Source organism: Rousettus aegyptiacus, unplaced genomic scaffold, assembly GCF_014176215.1.
Source record: "Rousettus aegyptiacus isolate mRouAeg1 unplaced genomic scaffold, mRouAeg1.p scaffold_m13_p_4, whole genome shotgun sequence".
Taxonomy (NCBI): domain Eukaryota; kingdom Metazoa; phylum Chordata; class Mammalia; order Chiroptera; family Pteropodidae; genus Rousettus; species Rousettus aegyptiacus.
In genome coordinates, this window is record NW_023416307.1 from 149,642,444 (window position 1) to 149,667,489 (window position 25,046).

General features: G+C 43.0%; 1 protein-coding gene and 1 long non-coding RNA gene across 3 annotated transcripts in view; one reads left to right on the forward strand and one right to left on the reverse strand.

Annotated features, from left to right (window-relative positions):
- Nucleotides 1-7,445: 7,445 nt before the first annotated feature.
- LOC118601707 lies at nucleotides 7,446-16,436 on the reverse strand. Its single transcript, XR_004950545.1, has 3 exons — nucleotides 15,621-16,436; nucleotides 11,346-11,622; nucleotides 7,446-7,925 (listed from the first exon to the last, which is right to left on the reverse strand). It is a non-coding gene; the product is annotated as an uncharacterized LOC118601707 (long non-coding RNA).
- A 406-nt stretch (nucleotides 16,437-16,842) lies between these two features.
- Nucleotides 16,843-25,046, forward strand: part of LOC107499608 (myosin VIIA and Rab interacting protein) — a 233,796-nt gene continuing 225,592 nt past the window's right edge. Inside the window, exon 1 of one of the 2 annotated variants that reach the window (XM_016123962.2) lies at nucleotides 16,843-17,064. The gene's annotated coding sequence lies outside the window, so the exon portion shown is untranslated. The remainder of the gene's footprint in view (nucleotides 17,065-25,046) is intronic. The other variant, XM_016123960.2, reaches the window with a different exon arrangement.

The following is a 25,046-nucleotide window of genomic DNA, read 5'->3' on the forward strand; positions in this document are numbered from 1 at the left end:
TTTAGCATGTGATAGATAAATTCGGTGAAAAATGTGTTCTTTCAGGATTTTCCCACTGACCAAGAAACACACATAAAAGGCTGACTTTTAAAAATTAGGGCTCTGCAGTTCAGTGACTCAATGTCTCATTGTTCTCTAGTCGGCCAGCTGGACATGGGGAGTGGGCCAGTGGTTTGGGGAGAATGGCGATCCTTTCCATACATTAACAGGATCATTAAAAAGTTTGTGTGAGTTTTGGTTTGTTTTGTTTTGCTTTGCCCGTTGCTTTTTTAATGAACTGGCAAGGTACTTGAAGGATGGCCCAGTAAAAGTAGTTAAAATAACCTTTTAAAAATCTGATCTAAAATTTTCTCAGAAATAAGGTCTGGGTTTATTGCAATGGCCTATTAAATAATGAATATACACATGGTGATAAAAATTAAACTACTCCTCTATTTCCTATTTATTTGCTTAAAAGAAAATTTAGAAATCTTCCTATGTTGAATTGAAATTCTTTATTTTTTATATTTATAATGCGATAATTACAATGTGACCTTAATTGAACGATTAACCCAAAATAAACTCACAATATAACCATTTGGTTAATTTAAATAAATAGTACTGAGTTTAGAGAATGTGTAGTAACAATGAACAAACATAAATTGAGGAAGAGAAGTAAAAGTCTCAGAAACTTATGAATGATTAATAAGTAGGAAGGGTGATGCCAGTTACATTGGCCATTGTTTTCATTGTACTAAAGCCGTAGATGATGAAATATTTGAGTAGCAAAGGTAAGAGACAAAGATGCTTTACAGAATACTGCTTATGAAATTCTTCTTGTAAAAGGGCAGCTGCTCGACACTGTTGATGCCTATTAAAAGCCAAATTAGCTTATTTTTAAAAGACAGAAGCCTTGCAGAGTCATTCTTTCTCTAGGCTCAAATTCTCCTTTGAATAGTAGAATGTGTGTTATGAATGCAAATGAACATCTTAGACTTAGTTATGAAGTGATTCATGGAGCATCATTAAGCATCTCAGTCCTCTCAGCTAGCTGGATGTCCTGGGAGCTATGTCTGGCATCTCTCCATCTCTCCTCCCATTCCCTGTCTAGTCTTCCCTGCCTTTGGGGTCTCAGGAGGACAGGGCACATATTCTCCCTGCAGTTAGCACCTTGCCTATTCTTAGATAAGGTTTCTGCTCTAAACCCTTTCCTGTTCCTTAACCCAGGTGAGTGGGGCTACAATTCTAGGGCCCCAACCTTTATCTTTCTGGACAAAGACCTAAAGCAGGTACAGCTCCACTGCCCATCCCACACCCTCCTCCTGGTACTACGCAGAACTTCTCATAAGAGGCAACCTCCCAAACAAAAGGTACCATTAGATCGTGTCAGCCCCAGGAGAAATAAATCAGTCAGCAATAAGAAGAATGGACCAGCCAACTTCCTAAAGACACAGAACTTATCTTATTTATCTTCACATTTCCAGAGCTGCCAATAGTGCCTCATAGTCACAGGTGTTCAAGAAATACTGGTTGTACTGAACTTGAACTTTTCTTCTCTTCCCCCTCCCAACTTCATCCTGAGAATCAGTGGCCTTATGTGAGTTTCTTGTGGAGCTACCATAAAACTATTTTACTTATAATGCCTAGCATGGGAATTTTGTTTCAGTTTAACAAAATTTCCAAAATTTAGATGCCTAACTTGTTTTAAAAAAATAAGAAGTAAAAATAATATGTGATTCGGGATATAAGGTATGATAAGATGTAACTGAGTTTTAAACTATATATACATATTAATCAAAAACTGGTTGTTACAAAAATGTCTTTCAATAGCTGAATGGATAAATGAATATATTCCCACAATAGAGTACTGTACAGCAAAAAGAATGAACAGTTTGTAGATATACACAAAAATGAGTGAATCTCACAAATATAATATTCAAAGAATGAAGCCAGATTGTGTGTATAGTGTATGAGTTCATTTATAAAAAGTACAAAAGAGGCTAAATTAATCTGTGCTATTAGACATCATAATAGTGATTATCCTAGAGGCAATTGGGCATAATTTTGTCCTCACGGGATATTTGGCAATGCCTGGAGAGACAGTTCTGGTTGTCACCCTGGGGACAAGGGTTGCTACTGGCAGCTAGTGGGTAGAGGCCAGAGATGCTGTTAAACATCCTGCAATGTACAGGACAGCTCCCCACCCCGCCCCCAGGAAAGAACTGCCCAGTGCAGAATATCTATAGTGCTGGGGTTGAGGAGCTCTCTCTTAGAGGGGTAGTGACTGAAAGTGGGCATGAAAAAGCTTCAGAGGTCTGGTAATATTCTGTTTCTTAGCTGAATACTGATTACACAAATGTGTTCAATTGGAAAATTAATCAAACTACTCACATATGGCATGTGCACTTTTCTATATATTATCTGTCAACAAAAAGTTTTAATAATGTTAAAAAAAAAACTAAGGTTTAGAAAAGCTTTATTTAATAGAAAGCATATCCCAGCATTCAATGGAAGGATATATTAAAAGCTATCAATTTACAAATACCAAACTAATTTAGACTTAGTTGAAAATTGAAAAGAAAAGTAACGTTTTATAGAAAACACTGAATGTTTAGTGGTAAAACAATGTAAATAGGATTCTTGTTAAGATGGAGAATTAGGTAGATGCTGTGTTTGTCTCCTCTCACAACCATATCAAAATTACAACTAAACCACAGAACAACCATCATTGAAAATCACCTGAAATCTAGCTGAACAGAAGTCCTACAACTAAGGATACACAGAAGAAACCACCCCAAGACTGGTAGGAGGGGCAGAGCTGTGGAACAAGCTGGTCTCACACCATGCATGACAGTTAAAAATTGGGAGGAATATTTCAGCTGCAAAGGTCTCCCCAGAGGAGGAAGGGGTCTCAACCCTACACCAGACTCCCCAGGCCAGGATTCTGGTGCCAGGAAGAGAAGACCCCACAAAATCTGGATGTAGAAATCAGCGGAGATTGTGGCTGAGACAGATGGCTATGAAGTCTCAGGCATTCCTCTTAAAAGGTCAGAGCATGGACTTATCCACTGATGAACTTGCTCTAAGCTGGATCCAGTCCTGAGGCACCAGTTCAAAAGGCACCAGGGACATATGGGAAGGAACTGAGTTGTATGGATTCAGGGCAAGGGCTGAAGAGGTAACTTTCTCCCAGATAGAAGTACTGGCGAAGGCCACTGTTCCTTTGCTGAGCCCTCCCCTCCCCAGTGGCCACCATACCTGAGTCTCCATCAGCCTGCCTAACACTGGCCATCCCACCCTGGTGATTCCCTGAGATGCCCCCTCCCCACAACTTGTGGCCCGACTCAAGCTGCTTTCAGTGGATTTTCCATTCAAACAGCCTGTCTTGACTCATACTGTAGACTTTCCTAAAATCTCTCAAAGGTTCACAAAACCTAAACAAGCAGTGTCTGGCCTTGGTGTGCCCTGTACCTCTTGCTAAGCAGCCCCAAGCCTGGCAGTAGCAGCAGCAGGCCTCAGTTCCTGCTCTGGCCTCTGGAGGTACATCCAAGCCCAGTATGGATGGCAACCATCTGTGGACTGCTTAGTATCTCATGCCAGGTAGCCCATGGCAGGCACAGGCTATGGCTGAACTTGGCCTGTGGCAGGGTGCCTCTCAGGAAGCCCCAGCCTGCAAGCCTGGTGGACAGCTTTGGTCTGAGCCAAAGCACCACGCAGGACTACATCCAAAGATGACACATTAAAGGGCAAAATGGGCAGGCCCAGAGCCTTGCTAAAGTAATTCTTGCTCTGTCGAATCAGCCTCTGCACAACAGCTCCTCTACTGTAATCACAGTCAGTCCTTACAACCAATCAGCCTGAGAGTCAATCCTTCCCACTGATGGGCAAACAGCAACTAAGGCTCAACTACAGTAGGAGGGTGCACACAACCCATATAAGGGACATGCCTGGAGCACTTGGCTCAGGTGACCACTGAGACTATGCCACTGGGTCCCACAGGTCATCTACTACATAAGGCCTCTCTACTAAGACCAAGAGACAGGGCAGCCCTACCTAATACATAGAAACAAACACAGGAAGGCAGTCAAAATGGGGAGACAAAGAAACATGTCCCTAGTGAAAGAACAGAACAAAGCTATAGAAAAAAAAAAAAAAAGAACCGAACAAAATGCAATCTACCAGATGCAGAGTTCAAAACACTCATTATAAGGATGCTCGATGAACTTAGGAGAGGAGTAGATGAACTCAGGGAGAATTTTAACAAAGAAATAGAAAACATAAAAATGGAGATAGAAAACATAAAAAAGAACCAGTCAGAAATTAAGAATATGATAACTGAAATGAATACCTTAGTAGGAATCAATAGTGGATTAGATGAGCAGAGCATTGCATTAGCAATTCAGAAGATCGCAGAAAACAACAGTTATAAGAAAAAAGAATCTTCCCAAACATGATAGTTTAAGGGGCCTCTAGGATAACATCAAGCATACCAACATTTGCATCATCGGGATACCAAAAGGAGAAGAGAGAGCACAAGGAATTGAAAACATACTCTGTGGAGAGCAGGTTGCAAGCTGACAAAGTCCTTGCAATCTGTGAGGTGAACCAAGAGTCACCTCACCTCTACACACCCTCCTAAAAATGGGGATAATCTACGGAAATGCAAACGATTATAGCAGGGTGTGTAGGTTGGGTGGGGATAACCTTGTTTTAGCCAGCAATTGTACGCTCTTGTTTAAAAGCAGCTTGCAGAAATAAAACAGTGCCATTGCTCCACCATCAGTGGACATGGTCCTCCTGATCCCAGCTTTCTGTCTTATTTCTTTTCTCAATCTCTCACTATTCCCACTCAGGATTATTTTCCAGAGCAGTGTTGGATGTGGCAGGATTTACTACTTGCTGGATGTGGCACTATTCAAATAAATAATGATGAAAAACTTCCCTAATCTGGCAAAAGAAATAGTCATACAAACCCAGAAAGTGCAGAGAGTCCCAAACAAGAGGACCACACCAAGACACATCATAATTAAAATGCCAAAGGTTAGAGACAAAGAGAGAATCTTAAAAGCATCAAGAGAAAAGTAATTAGTTACCTACAAAGGAGCTCCCATAAGACTGTCAGCTGATTTCTCAACAGAAACTTTGTAAGCCAGAAGGGACTGGCATAAAATATTCAAACTTATGAAAAACAAGGACCAGCCTGCTTGATAATTAGAGACCACATAGAGTCGAGACAAGCCATTCCAGGTGAGGCCATCTTATACCAGTCAGGCCCAGCTAATCCAGTGGCTGCCCATAGATGTATGAGGTAAATCCAGCCAGGACCAGAAAGACTGTCAACTGAGCCCAGCTCAGATTGGCAGCCCACACAAAATCATGAACTAAATAATTTGGAGTGATTTCTTACATAGCATACACATTTGTTCCCAGAAAGATGACTGTGAGCAGCTCTGGCATTTATACTATTTGTGTCAAGGCAACTTTCATTAATAGTCTCTTTATCTTAATAGTTGAGTCATAGTCCCTGAACTGATTATCAGAGACCTAGCTCAAGTAGCCTAACTCAGTCCCTGTGGCCAGGGCGTTGAATGCTTGGTGGCCATACCTGGGTCCTTCCTAGAAGAAAGGGTAATGGAATAGACTGAGAAAGTGATAATTCCCCCAAAATAATAGGAGCCCAATGCTAGTATGCTCTGTATCTTCCTCGTCTCTAACGTGAGAATTCAGCTGCTGTGAAGTTTCTGTCTGGCGGTCATTCGTTGCTGTGTAGCTTCTGTCATTACCGCAGACATGAAAGAAATTCGTTCATTAATTATTCTATTTGCATGATTTGAAACATGAAAGATCATTAAGAAAAATGTCCATTTAGGATAAATTTTATATTTTGGATGCTTTTAGTGTTTGGATTTCTAGATAACTTATTTTCTACATATTTTATCCTTGAAGCATACCAGAGCTCTTGTCTCCTAAAAATGAAAGAAGGATGTATTTGGCCAGTTTTATACATTGACATGCTACGAGATGACACACATTATAGCAAATACTCCTGTGTTTATGAAATGGACATTAAGCAAAAAGTGAAGGAAGAGATGCTGTTAATGCCTGAATACTAAGTATAGAAAGAATTGACAGGTAATAGACAAAGAATACTATTTCCTTTAATCTTAATTAATAAGTTCTGTCTTCTAGCCTTTTGATTTTCTCTGGCTGACTTGTGGTCGTGCTTGTCGTGAATTCACTTACCCTCAAAAATAAGGAAGACTAAGAGGTGGACGTGGTGTACGAGTAGGATATCTGGTGGAAAGAACCGATAGGGCTTAATAATGTTTCGGCAGATGAAGATTGTCTGGGTTCCTTCTCTTAAAAAACGTGGCTTTGAGATGGGAAATTCACCAAATCATGCCAGTGAGTAAACCACTCAGGAATTAAGAAATGAATTGTAACACATTCATGGGATGAAATAATCTGCCGCTGTTAAAATAATGACATAGAAAAGCGTACGTAACATTTTACCGAGTGAAAAATATTTCTAGAAGTGTGTTGTGTCATCATTTTCATAATATCTGTATAATATATAAAACAAAGTATCACCAGTGGGTCTCCAAAGACAGATCATTTGAGTGCATTTCTCCTTTTAATGCCTCTTTTATGTTTTATAGGCTCCCTGTGTTCAAATGTGCTACTTTTTAAATTATTAAATATAAATATGAAAATGCGAGATGTATCAATAAACTATTATAGCACCATATAAAAAGTCGTGCTGACTCAATATTTGCAACCACAAAAAAACTGATTCCCTAGCTCCTCAAGATATGTCCCTCTTTTATAAATTTTGAAATCAGTCTGATAGGATATTTTTTTTTTTTGAGGGCTGCTACATCTAAAGTAAACTACTAAATATTAAGATCTACAGAGTACACCCTATATGTCAGACCCTGTCTTGAGAATTTTTCATGCTTTAGCTCATGTACTACTCACATCATCTTATGAGGTAGTTATTACTATTCTCATTTTTCATGAGAAAGATGAAGCATGGAGATCTAAAATTATAATGTGTCGAAGTCAGACTCCAGAGTTCTTGCTCTTGACAACAACCATTCTACAGTTCTTCCCTGTCTTATGAGAGAGAGCATCCTAGGTATCATTCATCTGAAAAGGAAAGATTTTTCACAGAGGAATGCAGATCTGTGAGTGCAAAGCTTTAAGTGGCCACTATCTGTCTATTCACGGAGGAATTCACCTTGAGCTTTGATGATGGTATCTACCATGTAGAAGCTGAAACACAGAAAATCACTAAGATAAATTGCTTGTCAGATGGCCTCTGACTTAAAACTCAATTCATTCAGTGAGTGAGGACATTCTAAATCATCCAGCTAACCCACTTCCTGAATGAGCTCAGCAAGATGAGCTGAGCCAGCCCCAATTCCAAAGAATTGACCAACCGATCCATAGAATGATGACCTAATAAGTGCTTATTGTTTTAAATTGCTAAGCTTTGAGTTGGTTTATTACATAGCAAAACCTAACGGATACAGTGTTATTGACGTGGCGAGGATTTAGAGTCTTTCCCTTGATGATCTGATTCCACTTTGGCTCTTACTGTCTTGACAGACCTCTGCATTTCAGTCAAACCCCACATCAGGTCCCTGGCCTTGGCTAACCACCTCATGCCCCCCCCCCAACAGTATTGCCTCGTTTTTCCCAGTAGTGGCCCCTGCAGGCTTGTGGCTCTCAGCTCCATTGTACCTTTCACATTCTTTCACAGGGAGTATGCAGGGAGTATGTGTGCATTCCCTTCCATGCTGTAGAAGAGCCAAGGAAGTATCAGGGTGCCATCTCCTGTTCTTTCTTACCTTAAATATGCCACAATTCCATTCCTATTTGACTACTCTGTGATGCAACATGGGACCCACGTGAGGCTGTCTCCTTCCGGAGTTCCAGACTGGCTGTAGAAATAAATAAAGACACACAAATAAGAAAGCCACCATCATCTGTGTTTGACAGAGTCAAAGCCAGGCAGGGTAGTAGGAACGCTTAATAATCCTAAGTTGGTGATTTTCAGAATTAAGGTCGCTGTGTACAGGTAAGTCTTGGAATACTATTCCTTAAGTGCATGAGGTATCAGCTGAGAGGCAAACAAGACCAGACTGCAAATGGCTGCAAATGAAGTAGTGTCCAGTAGGGGGCACAAGGAGATCCAGGAGAAAAGGAGTTGTTGACAATGGAAGGTCAGAAGAAAGGCCCTCATTAGCCTAGTTACATATTTGGATCTCTTATTAGTCTCTTCCAGGTGGCAAGTAATTGGCCCATCACCCCATGAACGTTGTTGAATTCAAAGGCAGAGAAGGGCACTGCCGAATTCAGATGTTGATTTATTTAAGGTCATTTGTCTATATAGATGCAAATGTCACCGGCTGAAGCTCCCTATGATCTTGTTTAATAAGACTGAACTTGCCCAGAGGTTTTTATCATGATGACCTGATGATGGATGGCATATACGGCAATCAGTAAGATTCAGTGCAGTGTGCACTGTTTGTGATAATCTAAGAATGGTGTTCGAATGAGTATGTTCTGACCTAACAATTATAATAAAGAGGAAAGAAAAGAGAAGAAGGGCCATTACTGGTGGACAATAACCAGAGGTCTATGGAAAATGAGATGAATGGTTATAAGCGAGCAGATGAATAACGAAACGGGAATTAGTTAGGGATCTTAGCCCCACGTCTGAAGCAGCAGCTGTCCACTATCCTAAGTTATCTGTAGATTCAAAGATTTGAGTCAGCTATCTATTTCCAAAGATTGGCTGTGACTAGAGGATCTCTGAGAATCCTAAATATAAGGTCCCTTACTGGAGTAGCCTGACGACTCTGTGGAATTCCAAATTACCTCTTCAGTCATGAAACATGACCCAAGGTTGATTCCCTGGAGTTTCATTATTGTATTTGTTATTTACAGTACCGATAAGTTCCCTGCCAATGAAGTTCAAGAGTAGCTTTTCCCTGATGTCTCATCTAACAGATGAAATCCCCAGGTTTAAGATCAGGAGGAAGCTGAGGCTGTTTAAGAAGATATTGTAGGAACCTGTTGACGTTAGGATTGAGTACATGAGTCTCTTGCGACATTTTGCCATCTTTGCATATAGCAGAGCAGAATATCAGAGGCAAGACCCCCCAAATGCACAGGTCTTCCAGTTACTGGAGTGTAGTGGGCTAACTGGTGTGTCCCTGAAGGAGTGCACGGCATGGCCATAATTTCCTACAGTTAATCTCCTACATCTTTTCTCTGTGTGCATGACTGAATTACAGTCAAATTTTATTGGAAATGTTCTGGGTGTGGCTTTTAGTAGATTTTGCCCTAAATTTGGGGACTTTTTGACTCTCAGGTTTATTCTACAAAGAAGGAGACTATAGATTCCTTTCTGTGTCAGTTACAATCAGTTTTTATCATCCAATCTGAGGTTGTGACCAACACATGTACAAGTTAATATAGTTCAAGAACCCCTGGGGCACATACACCCAAAAGAAGTCTCAATTCTATGAATAGTAACAGGCCTTTTCCAGACTGAGGAACTTCTGAATGATAACTATTAATTCAGTTGGGTCCAAGGCCAACCCGACTCTTGGGAGGGGTAGATTTTTAGAAGCACCTGGCATTTGGGGATCTTAGGAGAGTTAATAGGAAAAGGTAGTGGATCTGGACAAGAGACAAGGGAGAGAAGTTGAAGCAGGTGTGGAAGGAGGGAGAGCAGAAGGATAGGGGGAAGAGGGAGAGCTGGATCTAGGGAGGCACCTGGAGGACAGAGAGGGAGAATTTACTTGGAAAATGAACCTAGCTTGTCATTGCCTGAGTTTGTCAGGTTCCTTAGTAGCTGTGGCCAAAGAATCTCCTAGTGAAGCAATCTTTCAATCAGAATTTCACTGGGAGAGGCCTCCACACACAAATAACAATGTTGCCCATTAAATCTGAGAACTCTTTGTCCCTTGCTCTTCCAAGGTTTCTCTCAAATGAACAATTTTGTTCAAGCCACATCTTCCCAAGGTGGCTACTGAAGATCCAAATCATCATTGGTGAGGTTATGCCATTTAGGGAATTCAAATTATAATGAGAATTCAAGTAGAAAGGGGGAGATTCTCCTGGAGGAGAAGAGGATTTTGACTTAGATGATCCCTTGAGAGAGGGGACGGTGAATCAAAACTCATGCTTGTGCACTGTTCGTCTTGGACTCCCAACCTGATGGTTGACTGCCAGTGAACACAGCACCTCCGGGCAGGTGGAAAACCAAAAAGAATGTTCACCGAAGATAACATTCTCTCTGGATCAAAGCCAAGTTCTCAAAACAAAAAGGAAAAAAATGTGATTTAAAAAAAAGAAAACAAAAACATCTCACCCAGCTTTATTGGTAATTTGGCAACATCTGTCCAATACGGACTCAGGTGTACAGGGCCCTATGCCTGTGTTCTGACCTGTGATTTCCTTCATATGACACTCTTTGATAGCGCAACATAAAACAGAAGTGCGAAAGAGAGCAAGATGGGTGGAAAAAGAATGAGCTGGTTACACCAAGGATGCCAGACAAATAGGAAGCAGTAGCCAAACGCAGGTACCTAACTGAGAATGAACAGCTGAGGAATTCCACACAGGGAGAGTTCAGACCCACGGTGGGTTGGCAGCGTTGGCGAGAACCTGACAAGCCACAAGCAGTGAGGCACGAGGGGCCTCTGTGGGTACCTCGCCTGACCGAAGGTTGGGGTCTGTGGTGGTGGGCAGTGCCATCTGTCACTGCCCTTTAGGAAAACGGTAGAAATCAACGAAGACCACTCAAACAAGAACAAGAAGATTTTTAGCGCTTATATTTGGCAGACACTCAGAGGCAAAAAGGAAAGAAGGAAAATTTTATAATGGGGTGTGGGGGAGGAAGGGGAAGTCTTCAGGCATGTACTGACTAGAAGCTGTCAACACGGTAGGTCGGGGCTAGAGGTGGGCTAACTAGAAGCAGGGCATCCTATGTGATTGGTTTGGGAACATATTTGGCTGTCTCTGGTAGGTCTTAAGTTGGAAGCAGGAGTCAAAAACTAGGGAAGTCAGTAGCCATTGACCAAGTCCTCAACATCGAGGGCTAATTACTACAGAGGACATAGTCTGGCTTCCCAGGCTGGCTGCTGGGGAGGTGGTGGGTCAGAGTCCCACTGCCGTCTATGGTCTGGCTGTGGTCCCTTTGTACATTGTCTCTCAGGAGCTCAACTCTCTAGCCCCCTCTGCATTCAGGGCCTACCTCAAATGCTATCTTGTTTCCATCTTCTCAGCTACCCTCCCACATTTTCCATTCTGAGTCCCCTGCCCACCAAGGAAGAGTCCTGGATCCTTACCTTTTCATTCATTCTAAATGATTCTCTGGCAGACATAGTGCTGCTGTTGCCTTTTTTTTTTTTTTTTTTTTTTTTACTTCCCGTAGAGTAGAAGCTTCCTCCACATTATATTCCCTTTCTTCTCCACCTTTAGATTTCTGTTTTCCAGGCAGGATCCACATTTCTGTCTCCTGGAGCCATAAGCCTCTTGGCTCTGCTTACAAGTAGTAGTGGTCATTGTGGACGGGGGAATTGTTGGGAGGAGAAATATCTTCAATGAGCTGGTAATGCAGGTCACCTGATTTAAAAAAAAAATCTGTGTGACTATTCAGCATACACGAAAGTGTCCAAACATCTTTGAACTGCAAATATTGGTGGATGAGCATTTCCTTCATCCACTCCATATTCGTCCACTACTTCCTCTGTGCTATGCTCTGTCCAAGACGCTTGGCGATGTAAGTGTACAAAGGAATGATCTCTGCCCTCATGCAGCTTTCATTCTAGTGGGGAAGACAAACAATGAGTAGTCAGCAGAATACGAAAGTTAACAGTGTGCTAATAGTTACGGAAGAAAGAAAACGCAGAGCAGGACGGGGAGGATCAGGCACTGAGGGGAATCGGGGTGGTTCATCCGTCCCCTTTGTGGATACCTGACCTTGCTATTTCAATAGCAACCTGATTGCTAAGCCTCGATGAATACGATCATGACAGTTAAACCTCCTCTCAGGTTTTGAGAATTGTTATGGAGAAGATGCACACTCTCACACACGGTTCTGGCTAAGTTTCCGGGTATTCCTGCTAATTTTATTAATCCTCAGCACAGCTGCAGGCTGAGTCAGCTGCCACACATCTCAACTGGTTCCGGATTCAGAGAAGCATTGGATCTGATTTGGCTATAGAGACTTAACCATGTTTGGGCTTTATTATAGGGACCTGATTTATAGTAAAAAAAAATTATAAGAGGAGAATCACAAATCAAGACTCTCTAAGTCAGTAATCATATATACTCTTGTAAAATAATGCTATTATCAGTATCTCACAGCACCATCAGAATCCCTTATTGTCATCAGTGAATGACAACATTCTATTATTACTTCTACATCATCCTTCCAAGATAGAATCAACTTTACTGAAGAAAGCAGCAAAGCTCTTAAAAATCCATTATTTAGTGGAGAACGAATAGCTATATAATAAAATATTAATTGTTCTAAAAAACACCTCGGAGAAAAATACTGTATTTACCAGAAACAATAAATTCTTTTCTCTGCATTTCTATTTCTATTTAGTCCACTGTGATCTGGTCTACCAACTCAAGATACACATGTTTATCTAATTAATGTCTTGTTTATCTAATCAATCACTACAGAAGAACCAGAAAATCCCAGATTTCCATTTTGAAGCCTCCCACCCACCTTGAGTTGTTCAAAAACACAAATGTTTACTGAGTCCAGTGGGATCCACCCTATTTCTTTACACAGCAAGTGGAATGGATGTGTGAGGTGGTTCTCCTTTGGTCTCGTGGTGGGGCTGCTGAGGACTGGTCCTACCTTGCTTGGTTTGTACAAGCTTTTATATGAATGTAAATTTTCATTTCTCTAGGATAAATGACCGAGATGAAACTGCTGGGTTCTATGGTAAGTCTGATTTTAGTTTTAAAAGAAATTGCCAAACTACCTTCCGCAGAGTGGTTGCACCATTTTATATTTCCGTCAGCCATGCATTAGTGACAGTTTTTTCTGTCTCCTTGCCAGCATTTGGTGGTGTCACTATTTTTTATCTTACTCATTCTTATGTGTAGGTATACAGTGATATCTCATTACAGTTCTAATTTACATTCCTCTGATGGCTAGAGATGTTGAGCATCTTTTCCTGTGCTTATTTGCCAACTGTCTATACCTATACTCTTTGGTGAAATATCTCTTCATGTCTTTTGCCCATTTCTAATTAGATTGTTTGGGGGGGGGTGGTCACTGTTGAATATTGAAAGTTATTTACATATTCTAGACACAGTTCCTTTGTCAGATGTTATTTGAAAATATTCTTCCAGTATATTGTCTTTTCATCTATCTTTTCATCAAACTGTTTTTGTTAATTTTTGATGAGGTCTAATTTATCAACTTTTCCTTTCATCCACTTAATTTTCATTCAACAAATAAGTATTCCACGTCTACAATTTATCAAGATAATGTTCCAGGTACATATAAGAATCAAAGACATGACATGGTCCCAACTTCAAGGCATCTCCAGTCTACTTGGGGATATTGGAGATATATCCAAACACTAAATATTACATAACAAGTGCTAAGTGGCATGGAAGAGGTAGAGACAAATGTCTTTTTTTTTTTTTTTTTTTTTTTTAGAAAATCAGATATCCTATTTTGGCTAATAGGGAAATAGAGGGTGAAGGTTTCACCACTTCTATGCCAGAGAATACCACAAAATGGCATAGGAACTTCCTTATAAACTTATTTTTTCTAAGTTAGAATTATAATTTTTAGATAACATATATTAAATTTCATTCTGTGCAAAGGAATTCTACATACATTGTATCAGCTTATGATCTTGCAGGGCAGCGGAGAGGATTACCATCATACATATTTTTTTATTTAGGGTATCTAGGATTCAGTGAAGTTAAGTAACTTGCCCAAGGACACACACAGAGGAAGTGGTAAGGTCAGACTGACACTCTAGTCTTGTGATTAATACTCTTTTAATTCTTCCCAGAATCCTCCGGAGACATGTCCTTTTCCTGCCAGTATAAATTCATCAATCTTCTGGCTAAGAAATGGACTGTCTGATTCATGTTTTAAAAGAATAGGTAATACATTTCCTTGGTGCACAAAAGTCAATGAGTTCTTGATAAAGGAAAAATCCATTAAAATTCTTATGGTGGTCAAGATCATACCAAAAATGAAAAAAATAAAAAAAAAAAACACTGGCTGTGAGTCATGAGGGGCAAAAGAAGGGCTGGATATTGCTGGAATTCAGTAAAATTTTGCTGGATGGCAGCTCAGGATGGAGTAATCAAGGAGGTAGTATTTTAGGTCATGTTCTTTGTAGGTTCATTGTTACTCAAATCATCCTCAAATGTCAAACCTTTCATGGTGAATAATTTTTAACAATCAATAATAGCTCTAGTGAAGAATTGAAGTTGTGTCTGTTTCTGACCTAAAGAATGAAAAATAGGAAACAGTGCTCTTCTTTATTCATAATGTCTCTGTATCTCCAGCTGTACTTTTCTTTCTGTATTATGTGACCTTGCTCAAGTCATCAAACTATCCTGTATTTATTTGTCTTTCTTTTAAAATGTTTGTAACTTATGGAAGATATTAAGACTTGTAAAGAGGTGAATTTATATATTAGGTCAGTTTCGCAAACACCTGCATGATGTTAAATAACCTTTGAACCCGGCACCCATTCTTGTCATGATGCAGCCACTGTCAGGCTACATGTGAGGAGTAATCCTTTCACATACCATTACATTTAAACCTCTACCCTGCTGGCCTGGGATCCGGCTGCAGAAACGGAGGTCTTCATAATGTCTGGACATAACTGAACATGCGTGTTTACAGGTGGCTTACTGTTGACAGCAAGAGACACCTGGAGGAAGTACCTGTGAATATTTGGGCAGATTTATTCCTGCCACTGTGTTCATCTCACTGTCCTTGCTCATTCCCCATCAAATCACTCAGTTCATGACTGAAGCTGGGCAAGTGAGTTCTCCTGGGCAGTTTAATGTGCACTCTGGGAAAGAGAAGACCCGCCTCATTCTCGGATCCTGACCACTGAGAAGTGAATCCTGGTGCCGCCAGGTGTCACCGTGTGAAGTAAGTAAGCTTAACCCACAGGGAAAAGCAGAGAGGTGAGGAGGAGAGAAGAGGGAAAAGGGAGAGAAGAGACTCTCAGTCTACTTGACATCACTTGAACCCCTGAATCCACATGTATCTGAAGTTAGACCTATCATTTTGTAAAACAAAAGGCAAAAATAAGAACATTAGACAAATACATTTGGTTGTGTATTTGTAGATTTTTCTCTAGGAGAGTACACAAGAGCATGAAAGCAATGGCGGCCTCCAGGGAGAGGAACGGAGAAGCTGGGAGACAAGGCTGGGAGGGAGCCTTGTTAATCGCGTACCCATTTGCACCTTTTGAATTTCGCACCATGCCAATGCTAATCAAGTGCAGATAAATAAAATTAGAATGAAATGTAAATAAAATCTTCCACTTAAACCAGTTTATAGATAATAAAATCCCTTTAAGGGAGAAAACCAGATCTTTAGAGAAAGCATCCTTTACCTTCCAAGTTCCTTAAAGTTTTTTATCCCCCCTGCAACGGACAGATCAGCCATCCATTTCTACTGCGCAAATTTACACGGTGAGAACAGCCTCAATCCACCGTCCTGAGAGCGGATTCCCAGGGTTTTCGGAATCACCAATGTAGCTCCGCACTTTGTGGAGCGTCTTTCATTCTGCAGTTAAAAAATTGACAACGTGTTTTCACTGCGGAGTTGTACATGCTGAGGCTGTCCGTCTCAGGAAGATTCCAGGCCTTGTGCCTGATGGATGCAAACGCACCATGAAGCCCGGCCTGGAGAGGAACCTTTCACTTCTCCATGTCCCTTCCAGGACCTGGAGCTTCCAGTATAAGCCCGAATGCGTCCCTCGCCTGCAGCAATCTTCGGGCGTCCTTCTGCGGGCGCCGGCTCACTGACCCCGCGGTGCGGCCAGGGTGGGGCTTAGAGAGATTCGGGCGCGCAGTGGCCTGGGACAGCTCCCCGAACCCAGCGCGAACCCAGTCCACGCGTGTTGAACGAATGAGAGTCGCTAGCACAGTAAATTCACGAGAGAATGAAAAAAGGAAGTCGAACCGGGCTCACCGCGGAGACTTTAAATGCCCCGGGACTGACTGTGAAGTGAGGGAGCGCGGTCTTCGGAGCAGCGACGCGCCGGCTCTGCTGAGGCTCCGGTGGGAGGGCGCCCACAGTCCGGCCCGGGATGCGGTGACCCGACACTCTGCGGCCAGGGAGGGGCCGAGCCTCCGGGGCTCAGGGGCAACAGACAGGAAGAGCGTTACTTCGGACCTGGGAAAACCTGAGCTGCCATTTGGGGGCTCTCGGGTCGTGGCCCCTAGCGCGCGCTGCGCCGCCAGGGTGCGCCAGGGAAGGGGCGCGGGCCCCCGCCCCGGCGCGCGCAGCCCCGGCCCCGCCTCCCCCCGGGGCCCCCCCGCCCTCCCCACGCTGGCCGCCCGCGCGCCGGGGGCGTTCCTGAGGAGCCCGCTGGCGGGCACCCCCGGCCCCAGCGCAGGCGCCGTCGCGCGCCGCCCCTCCAGCCGGGCGCCCGGCACGCGCCCCCGCCCCGCCCGCGCACGCTCCCCCGCCCCGGGCGCCTCTGATTGGCGGTCCGCAGGGCCAGCGGGTGGCGGCGGCGGCTGCAGCCGAGCTGGCCCTGGATGCCTGCGGCGCCGGCGCCTCCCTCGCAGCCGCTGCCGCTGCCGCGCTCCCGCCTCCTGCCCGCTCCCCGGCTCGCGCTGCGACTGCGGTTGTGGGTGCGGAGCCCCGAGGCGCTGCGGCTCGGATCTGCCGCGGCTCACGACCCGCGCGCCCCTGCCTCGCAGCTCGCCGCCTCCTAGTCCACGCGCCGCGGTTCTTCAGGTGCCCCAGGTATTCTGAGGCGCGGTGGCCTGAGCCCGGCCGCCATCGATGACCCGGGTCACGGACCTGCTCCGGCCTGGCCACCCCGTGTGAGTACTGTCCCCTCCCCTCCCGCGGCTTTGCGCCACTGTCTCTATTACGTTGCGGCAACTTCGGGGGTGGGCGTGTGGCGGTATCTCTCACGTCCCCCCACATCCCGTGCGCGTCCTGAGCCAAGGTCCGCGGCATGGGCAGTCCACCGCTGCGGAGGGGTGTGTGTGTGTTGCGGGGGGCGGGGGGGTGGCGGCGTTGAACTTGCACGGTCGCCGAGTGGGAACCGCGCCTTTCTCCCGCCGCCGGGGCCGGAGCTCGCCTCTGCCTCCCCCTCGGCGTTCCCGATCCCCGCTGGCCACGTCGCTCTCGGGCTGCGGTTCGCCGCGCACCTACTACGCTGCAGGCGCACCCGCGGGCGTCTTACACCGCGAAGCAGCTCGGCGCGGCGGACTTGACTCGTTCGGACTCTTTATTTCTGTAAAATGGGGCTAATCAGGGACTCGCTCAAGGTCACGGCTGGTGCGCGGAATGAGACTCCGAGGCGATTGCGTCTGGCCGGGTCCGCGGACTGCCTGGAGAGCAGCGCCCTGTTGCAGGGAAAGAGGGGGGGGGGTCACTTCGGCCTCATCCCGGTCTCTTCTTCTTACTCCCTCCCCCTCGCTCCACCTTGTTTGGAGAGATCGGGAGCTGAGCCCATGGAACCCTTCGGGGGACCTTTGCCGTGAGCTCGGAGAAGAGCTGTTTCGCGGTGGGAACTCCTGCACTTGAGACATTTGCCGCATCCTCTCCACTCCCCGTCACTTAATTTACTAACGTCTCGGCGAGGCAGGCTCCGTGCCTGCTCTCAGATGCGTCCTGCTCCGTTTCCTCCCAAATAAGCCCTGTCCCTGAGGATGAGTGTCTGAAAAACTACCTGCACATACCAGTTGGGGCCCAGGGACATCGCGCTCTGGGATTGGCTTCCCCAACACTGGCTTACATCAGGTCTTAGAAAATGCCTCAGGTCTGGCTTCATTTCCATCCACCCCTCTCCCTACCCCTTGATCTGGATTTGTTTCACACTTTCCCAGGGAAGGAAGGAGTCCGGTCCCAGAGAATGTAAATGTGGTCAGACGGAATCTTTCACTCCAGATCCTCCAGGCCACTCCTGTGGGGCTGCAAGCAGTTCTCAGAACTCGGGGCTCGGGAGAGGGTTGCCCCTCCCCTTTTGACTTATCACTGTCCCTTCTCAGCCTCCCTCGCTAAAACTCAGTGATGAGATGAACTACTTAGTTTTGTGAGCCTCAGTTTTTTAATCTATAAAATGGAATGTTCCCTGCCATTTAGTTTTCCCAAGGCAGTCGTGGTTTCAGGGTACATGATAGATGTTAAGGTAGAAGGAAGATGGTCCAGGAGGAACTGAACTGTGGTGGAAATTGAGGTGATTTAAAGAATTTTTTACATCAGCCTCTAGGACCCTGTTCACGGATCTAAAAATCCTTCTTTCCAGAGAAATTTAGTTGGGTAAGACTTTAAAAATACTGCTTTCCATCTTCTTGTTGATGTTCCTTGCCTGGTCATGATATTTTAAACTAAGACTGTATCCCGTCTCCTTTCTTCTTGCCAAGAAAGAATGAGAGTTCATCTGTGGCCTTGGCCTTTAGAGCAATTGATTCACATAGACTCAAATACCTTGTAGAGGACTGAGCATCTCCCCGATTTTGCCTTCCTGACTGTTACTGTGTTTGTAGACTTTTGTCTCAAAAGCAATTTAAGGAGGGATGACTGGTCAGACCTTAGTGAATTCGTTTTAACATTATACGAGGTATGACATAATCACAGAAAAATTGCACATATCCGAAGTGTATTTTCAATAGATTTTCACAAACTGAACACACCTGTGGAAACAGTGCCCAGCTTAAGATCTAGAATGTTCCCAGTCTCCCCATTACCCCTACAGGCATTATCCCCCAAGGGTAACTATCATCCTGCTTGGTTTTGTCAGGCAAGCTTTATTTTTATTACTGTTACCATTTATTTTATCATTTTAGTTTCAAAGTGAAAATGAAACCGCTAGATGATTGTCTACCTCCTTTTTTTTTTGGTGTGTGTATACAAACCAAAGGTAGTCATACTTAAGCCAGTCCAGAAAACTAGAAGGAAGAATTTGGTCTTAAGATCTGGTTGGAATCTGAACTGGTTGTTCCCCTCCACCCTCAACCCCTACACACATACCCTGATCATCGGTTCTTGGGTAAGCCCGACCCCAGATATAACAGTATTTTACATTGATAAATGAAGGCTAGTTTATTCATAGAGTCTATTTGAATAATACAAATCTGAAATAGTGTGATAATACAATAACAAGGAAAAGCTATGAACGAATTCTTATTTTATACATAAAAATGGAAATATTTTGAATTTCTTTAAGTGAAAAATTGGGTGGAGAATCACAGAATTTCGTGGGTGAGTGATTTATGAGTTGTTCGGGCTGTTGCCACATGGTGGCGCAGCATTGGCGGGAAAGCTGAAATACCCACCATCCTTTCCCGAGCCCCCCGGACGGAATCCCAGGCATAAAATCCAACACTTCAGGATGGCCAAAAGTAATTTCCAAACACTGGTTTTTGCAGTGTCCAGCAGGCGGGCTTCCCTCTGGTGCCTGTCAACTCGGTGGATAGAATGCTATCCCAGCTTTTTAGGATGGTGGCTTATGGGTTGGGGCAGCAGGTGAAGCTGAGACTATCGGCTTCTCTTTAGTAATATGGAGCTGTGATATGTCCTTGGGATTTTAAAGAAGGTCAGTTGAGAAGCTGGGTTAGGTGTGTTATGGTCTTTTAGATCTCATTTTACCCTAGAATTCCCCAAAAGGTGAGAGAAGTTTTCTTTCCTGAGGTAGGGAGCTCTTTTCACAGAGCGCTGTCCATGGTGAACTGGGAAGAATAAACAGACCTGGATTTAGCCCAGCTGCTGCTGGAAGAAATGCCCTATGCTTTCCCCAACGTGGGGGCCAAGTCACCAGGGGAACCTTCAGTGGGCGGGGGATGTTGTCCAGCCTTGGAGATGGCTAAGCAGACCGTCCAGTGCTTTTCTCCCACTCATTACCTTTTCCTCTTTACTGTCAGTGTGACTGAGATGCTGTTGGGATGATTGGATTCGTGTGATGGCTGCTGCGTCTCTGATTGCTAAGAGTGTTGAGTATTTGCCGTGTGTCAGAGCAAGGTTTGAAAGGCAAGTCTCTTAGACAACTTTTGTAGCTGAGTTTTACCCTTCTGCAGGGTGAGAGGAGTCTTGCATAATTCTTTTGTCCTCTTTAGTATAGAACTTTACGTGTAGTAGCTACTTAAGTCTAGGTGTGGGATTACCATACATAGAAAATTCTCTCTGAGCAAGAGAGAAATTCAGACACAGAAGGATGATAATTTGGGGTTGAGTCCATGCAACCTGTAACATTGGAACTGAGTGTGTGCCCATTAAAATGTGTAGTCCTCTTTTGTGTTTAACATTTTATGTAAATGAAGGCCTCTCATTTACTTTTGTGATTTGCTTTTTTCACCTGGTATTGTTTTTGACATGTGTTGATAATATATGTTGATTATTGTAGATGTAATATTTATTTGATGTACTGCAGCTTAAATATTCTCTGTCGATGGACGAAAAAAGTGTTTTTACCTTTTGCTCTTATAAAAAAATATTGCAGGGAAGATCCTTGAAAAGATCTTGTAGAAATGTACACAAGTGTGTCTACCATATATACCCCTAGAAACTGAATATCCGACTATGCTCCAAGCACATCGACATCTGTCAGTCACCTCAACCCTGCCGGGTTTTGCAAATTGTCCTCTGGTGTGGCTGTGCCACTTTATACCCTATTAGCCCTGTGTTGGGGCTCCTTGTATCCCCGTCTCTTTGAGTGTGTCTGCTATTAATCAGATGCTTTCACTGAGGTTAATCTGAAAAGTATGGAATATATTTCAAGGTTCTTTTACTTTGCGTTTCCCTTAGAGATCTTTCAAAAACAAAACAAAACATCTTTTGGTTTTTAAGTCTTCTTCTCTATGCATTGCTATTTTTTTTTTTAAAGATCAAAAGTTTAGATCCTTAACCTCCTCTGAAATTTATATTTCTCTATTGTGCGAGGCAGGGATCTGCTTGTTTTCCTTATTGAAAACTTTATCTCATTATCATTTAATGGATAATTAACTTTCCTCATTTATTTTGTTGCCTTCTCTGTCATGTACCAATTTCTGTTATATTTTTGGATCTGTTTCTTAACTCTGTTCTGTTGTTTTTGTAATTTCTCAGCTAATACCATTTTCATTTAATTATTAAAGCTTTACAATAAATCTTCCCTTCTTAGCCTTTTTCTTCATAATTGTGTTGCCCATTCTTGACCCTTTAGGCTTCAACTTGAATTTTTAGGATCTATCCTAAATATCCCTTCCTATGAAAAATACTGTTGTCAAAATTTGGTAAAATATCAAATAAAATTATATACTTATTTCTTTTTCTTCAAAAATAGTGCTAATCAAGCTTTTAATTTCCTATTATTTACTGTGAAATACTGGTTCTCATTTTAAATGGATTCACTTTAAATGACTCTTCTCTGATACCAGATATCCTTGAATAGTAAGGACAATATAAATATAATTTTTAAACACAAGTAAGGTCATTTTTTTTTTTACTCAACAACATATGGGCAACATTAATGTCAACAATCTTCTGTATCATTTTTATCCTCCTAATAATCTATTTCATTTATGTACCATAATTTATTTAACAAAATCCTTCTTTTAAAACATCAACCACTTTCTACTTTGTATTGTAACTTCATCTTTGTATCCATTTTTGTTTTCTTAGGCTGAATTAGCTTATCCAAATTACTTTTCTTTAAATGTTTGATCCATATTGCCAAATCACTCTCCAGGAAAGTTTATAAATTTATTTTGCTATTGGTAATGTACAAGTGTGCCAGATCCCCATACCGTGCCAGCAATAAATATGATTATTCATCAACGTTGCCAATTTCGTAGGCAAAGGAAAAAAACCAGGCTCCTTTTTTTTTTTTTTTTCTGGTGAGGCAGCACACATCTGCATATTTGTCAGTTCTTCATAGCAGACTTCACTGTAGACATTTCTATGAGGGTTGTTTCTTTTTTGCTTTCTGTAAAAGAAACTTAACCTGACTACTGGGTGTTTTTAGGAGAACTAACAGATTTAGACAGGTACGTTTATATTTTTAACTGTTAAATATCATTTCATCATATGAAAATGCCATAGTTTATTAATCTGTTCCTCCATGATGGACTTTAGATGGCTTCTGCATTTTTTTGACTATTGCATAGACGTGTGCAGTAAACATCTTTGAAATATATTTATGCACATGCCAAAGAAATTCTTGAGGATGTATGCCCAGAAGTGGAATTGCAGGATTATATTTTATGTAAACTTAGAATTTGACCCCGTAGTGCTAAATTGCTCTCCTAAAGTGGCTATACTCACTTAAACTTCCAGAGTAGTGTATACGGATAATATCTGTCACCTTAAGGAAGCAATAATACTGGAGAAGGAAGAACAAAGGTGTTAAAGTAAAAAGTATATATGTATGTATGTATATAAATATCCTAAAGTTCATTTAGAAAGCTTAGAGTTTTTGACCTTTTCATTTTGAATCGGTCATCCTATAAGGGCTTATCTACAAGTATGTAAATCATAAACATCATATAAATATTTACTTAGCTTAGAAGAATTGGTAAGGGTTTAAGTCAAAGGTTGGCTGCTTGGTAGTGCCTTTGATCCAGGCAGCCTGTCCCAGGGTGGGGTTCCACCATGGCATGATTATTCCTTTTCATTGTCTCTTCTTTTGAAATTTAGAAGACCTTGGTCGGGGTAACTCTAAAGCAATAATGGACCATTAACACCCTAACGTGAATGTGTGTTTCTTCATGATCAGTCGCTAGTGACAGGAAGACCAAAACAGCATGACATCCTTAGAAGGTTATTGGAGAAAAGGCTGAAAGATGGGCTTGGTTGGGGGGATGAGCTGGATACTTTACTGAGAGGAACCTCACCTGCTTCCAACTTACTCCGAGAATCAATTCTGCATTTGTGTAAGGAGAGTAAAAAAGAGCCGTATGAAACGGCCTACATGTTCCTTGAATACCGGTTTTGGTTTTGTATTCAACCACATGTTTTTTTTTTCTCCCGTTACCTTCCCTAGGTGATCACAAGCTAATTTTTTGGGTATATATTTCTATATCTTCAGCTGGGGCAAGAAACACACTCTATGGAAAGTTCTTTTGTGGCTTTTTGTGATTTACAGTGTAATGCCACCGATCTGCAGCACGGATGCCCAAATCCATTCTTTGGGTTGACAACTTAGTCTCACTGAGCAGGCACTTGGGGAAAAAATGCAAGACAAGTGAGCAAGGGTGCGTGCCTGGAGGAGAGAGATCCCCATGGCCCCAGGATCTAATGTGGCTATTGGCAAGGTCCACAAAGAGACAGTGACTTGTGGCTTAGGTAACTGTGTCATCGTATATGGTTCTCTCTTTTTGATATGAAATGTAACTCTCTCCAAGAGTGCAGGGTCATTTTCTAGGCTTGGATGGCTAGATATCGCTGGAGAAGGAAAAATCCCAAGCCTCTTTCTTTTCTTTTCTTTTTTTTTTTCTCTGAAGGTAGCCCAGTCTATGTAAGCAGTGCTTCCAGCCCCACACCTCTTCCTAACGTCTTCTTAAAAACCATTGGCTCGAGTATCATTTCACTTTATCTGTGTAGCTCTAGCCTCAGAAAATATGGCAGGTGCTGTTTCTGTTATTTGTGTTATATGAATGTGGTTTCATTGTTTTGCTTTTTTTGGAAAGCAATTTATTGATCATTAGAGACTTTGATTTAGTAGAATGACATGTTACCAGAGTATTCGAGATTAGTCTCTTTCTTTTATGGCTAATTAGCAGAAAAACAGAAATGCCGTTTTAATTGAATCCTTGTTTAAAGTCTTTTAGAATCTGCCAGTGGATTTTTCAGCTCCATGCTCCAGTAAATGTCAGCGCCTCCCCAAGGACTGCAGGTCTTGCCATCTGGTGCCTGAGTGCCCGAGATCCCCCAACTGTCCCTCTGTGCTCTCAGTTCTGAATCCTTCCTTCCACAGTTTCCAGGTACCTGATGCTTGCGCTTCCCACTGCCACCGCCCCCACTTTCTGCCTCAGTTTCCCTCCCCTCAGACTACCGCCGATGGTAGAGGGTGAGGTCACGCTGATATTTCCCCCTTCTCTTCCATACACGATCCAAAAGCAACAAGAAGAATGAGACACAAACCAAAAAAAAAAACCAAAAATCATTTTTGGCAAATCTGGGAGATGGTTAAGAAGCGAGATCATGTGGGGTGCATGGGAGGAGGCATAACGAGGTCTTCCGCGTGTTCAGTCAAGGCCACTTCTTGGGAAGGCGAGGATCTCCGTGGGACACAAACCCCAAGTCCCTTCAAGTCATAGCGGGTGAAGGAAGTCCGCCTCTAGAGGTGGCCGCCGCTTGCTTTGGTCCCAACGCAATGCCTGCCCTCTTGTACTCTCGATCCATCTCACCAGAGTAGTTGCAGGTTCTTTTCAGACTTTCCAAAGAAAATGCATGATAAAAAGTCTAATTCTTGGAAGCAGAGACCTACTTTTAGCTCAGGCGGTGCCCCAAAGAGCCCGCACAGGGAAGACGGGCTCAGCAGCAGGCATGCATGTTGTCCTCGGTGTGTGTTTTACGCAGCAGCGGGCTTTACAGGTTACCTGTTGCCCCACAGACAGATGCCTGAAAATGTGTCTCGGGGGCCTTAGTATTCCTACCCTTAGACCTAGTCATTTTATTTCGGGGAATCTCGTCTAAGGGGGGAAAGTCCTTAATGTGGAAACCCCTTTCACCCGCAAAGATGTTTACCATAGTTCTCTATGAAGTCATCCAAACTGGAAATCGACCCAGGTGCACAGCAATAGGACCCGGCCAGTAAGTAGATCCGCTTGACACGATATAACATAACCATTCGGAGTGATGTTAAGAAGTGATTGTTCTA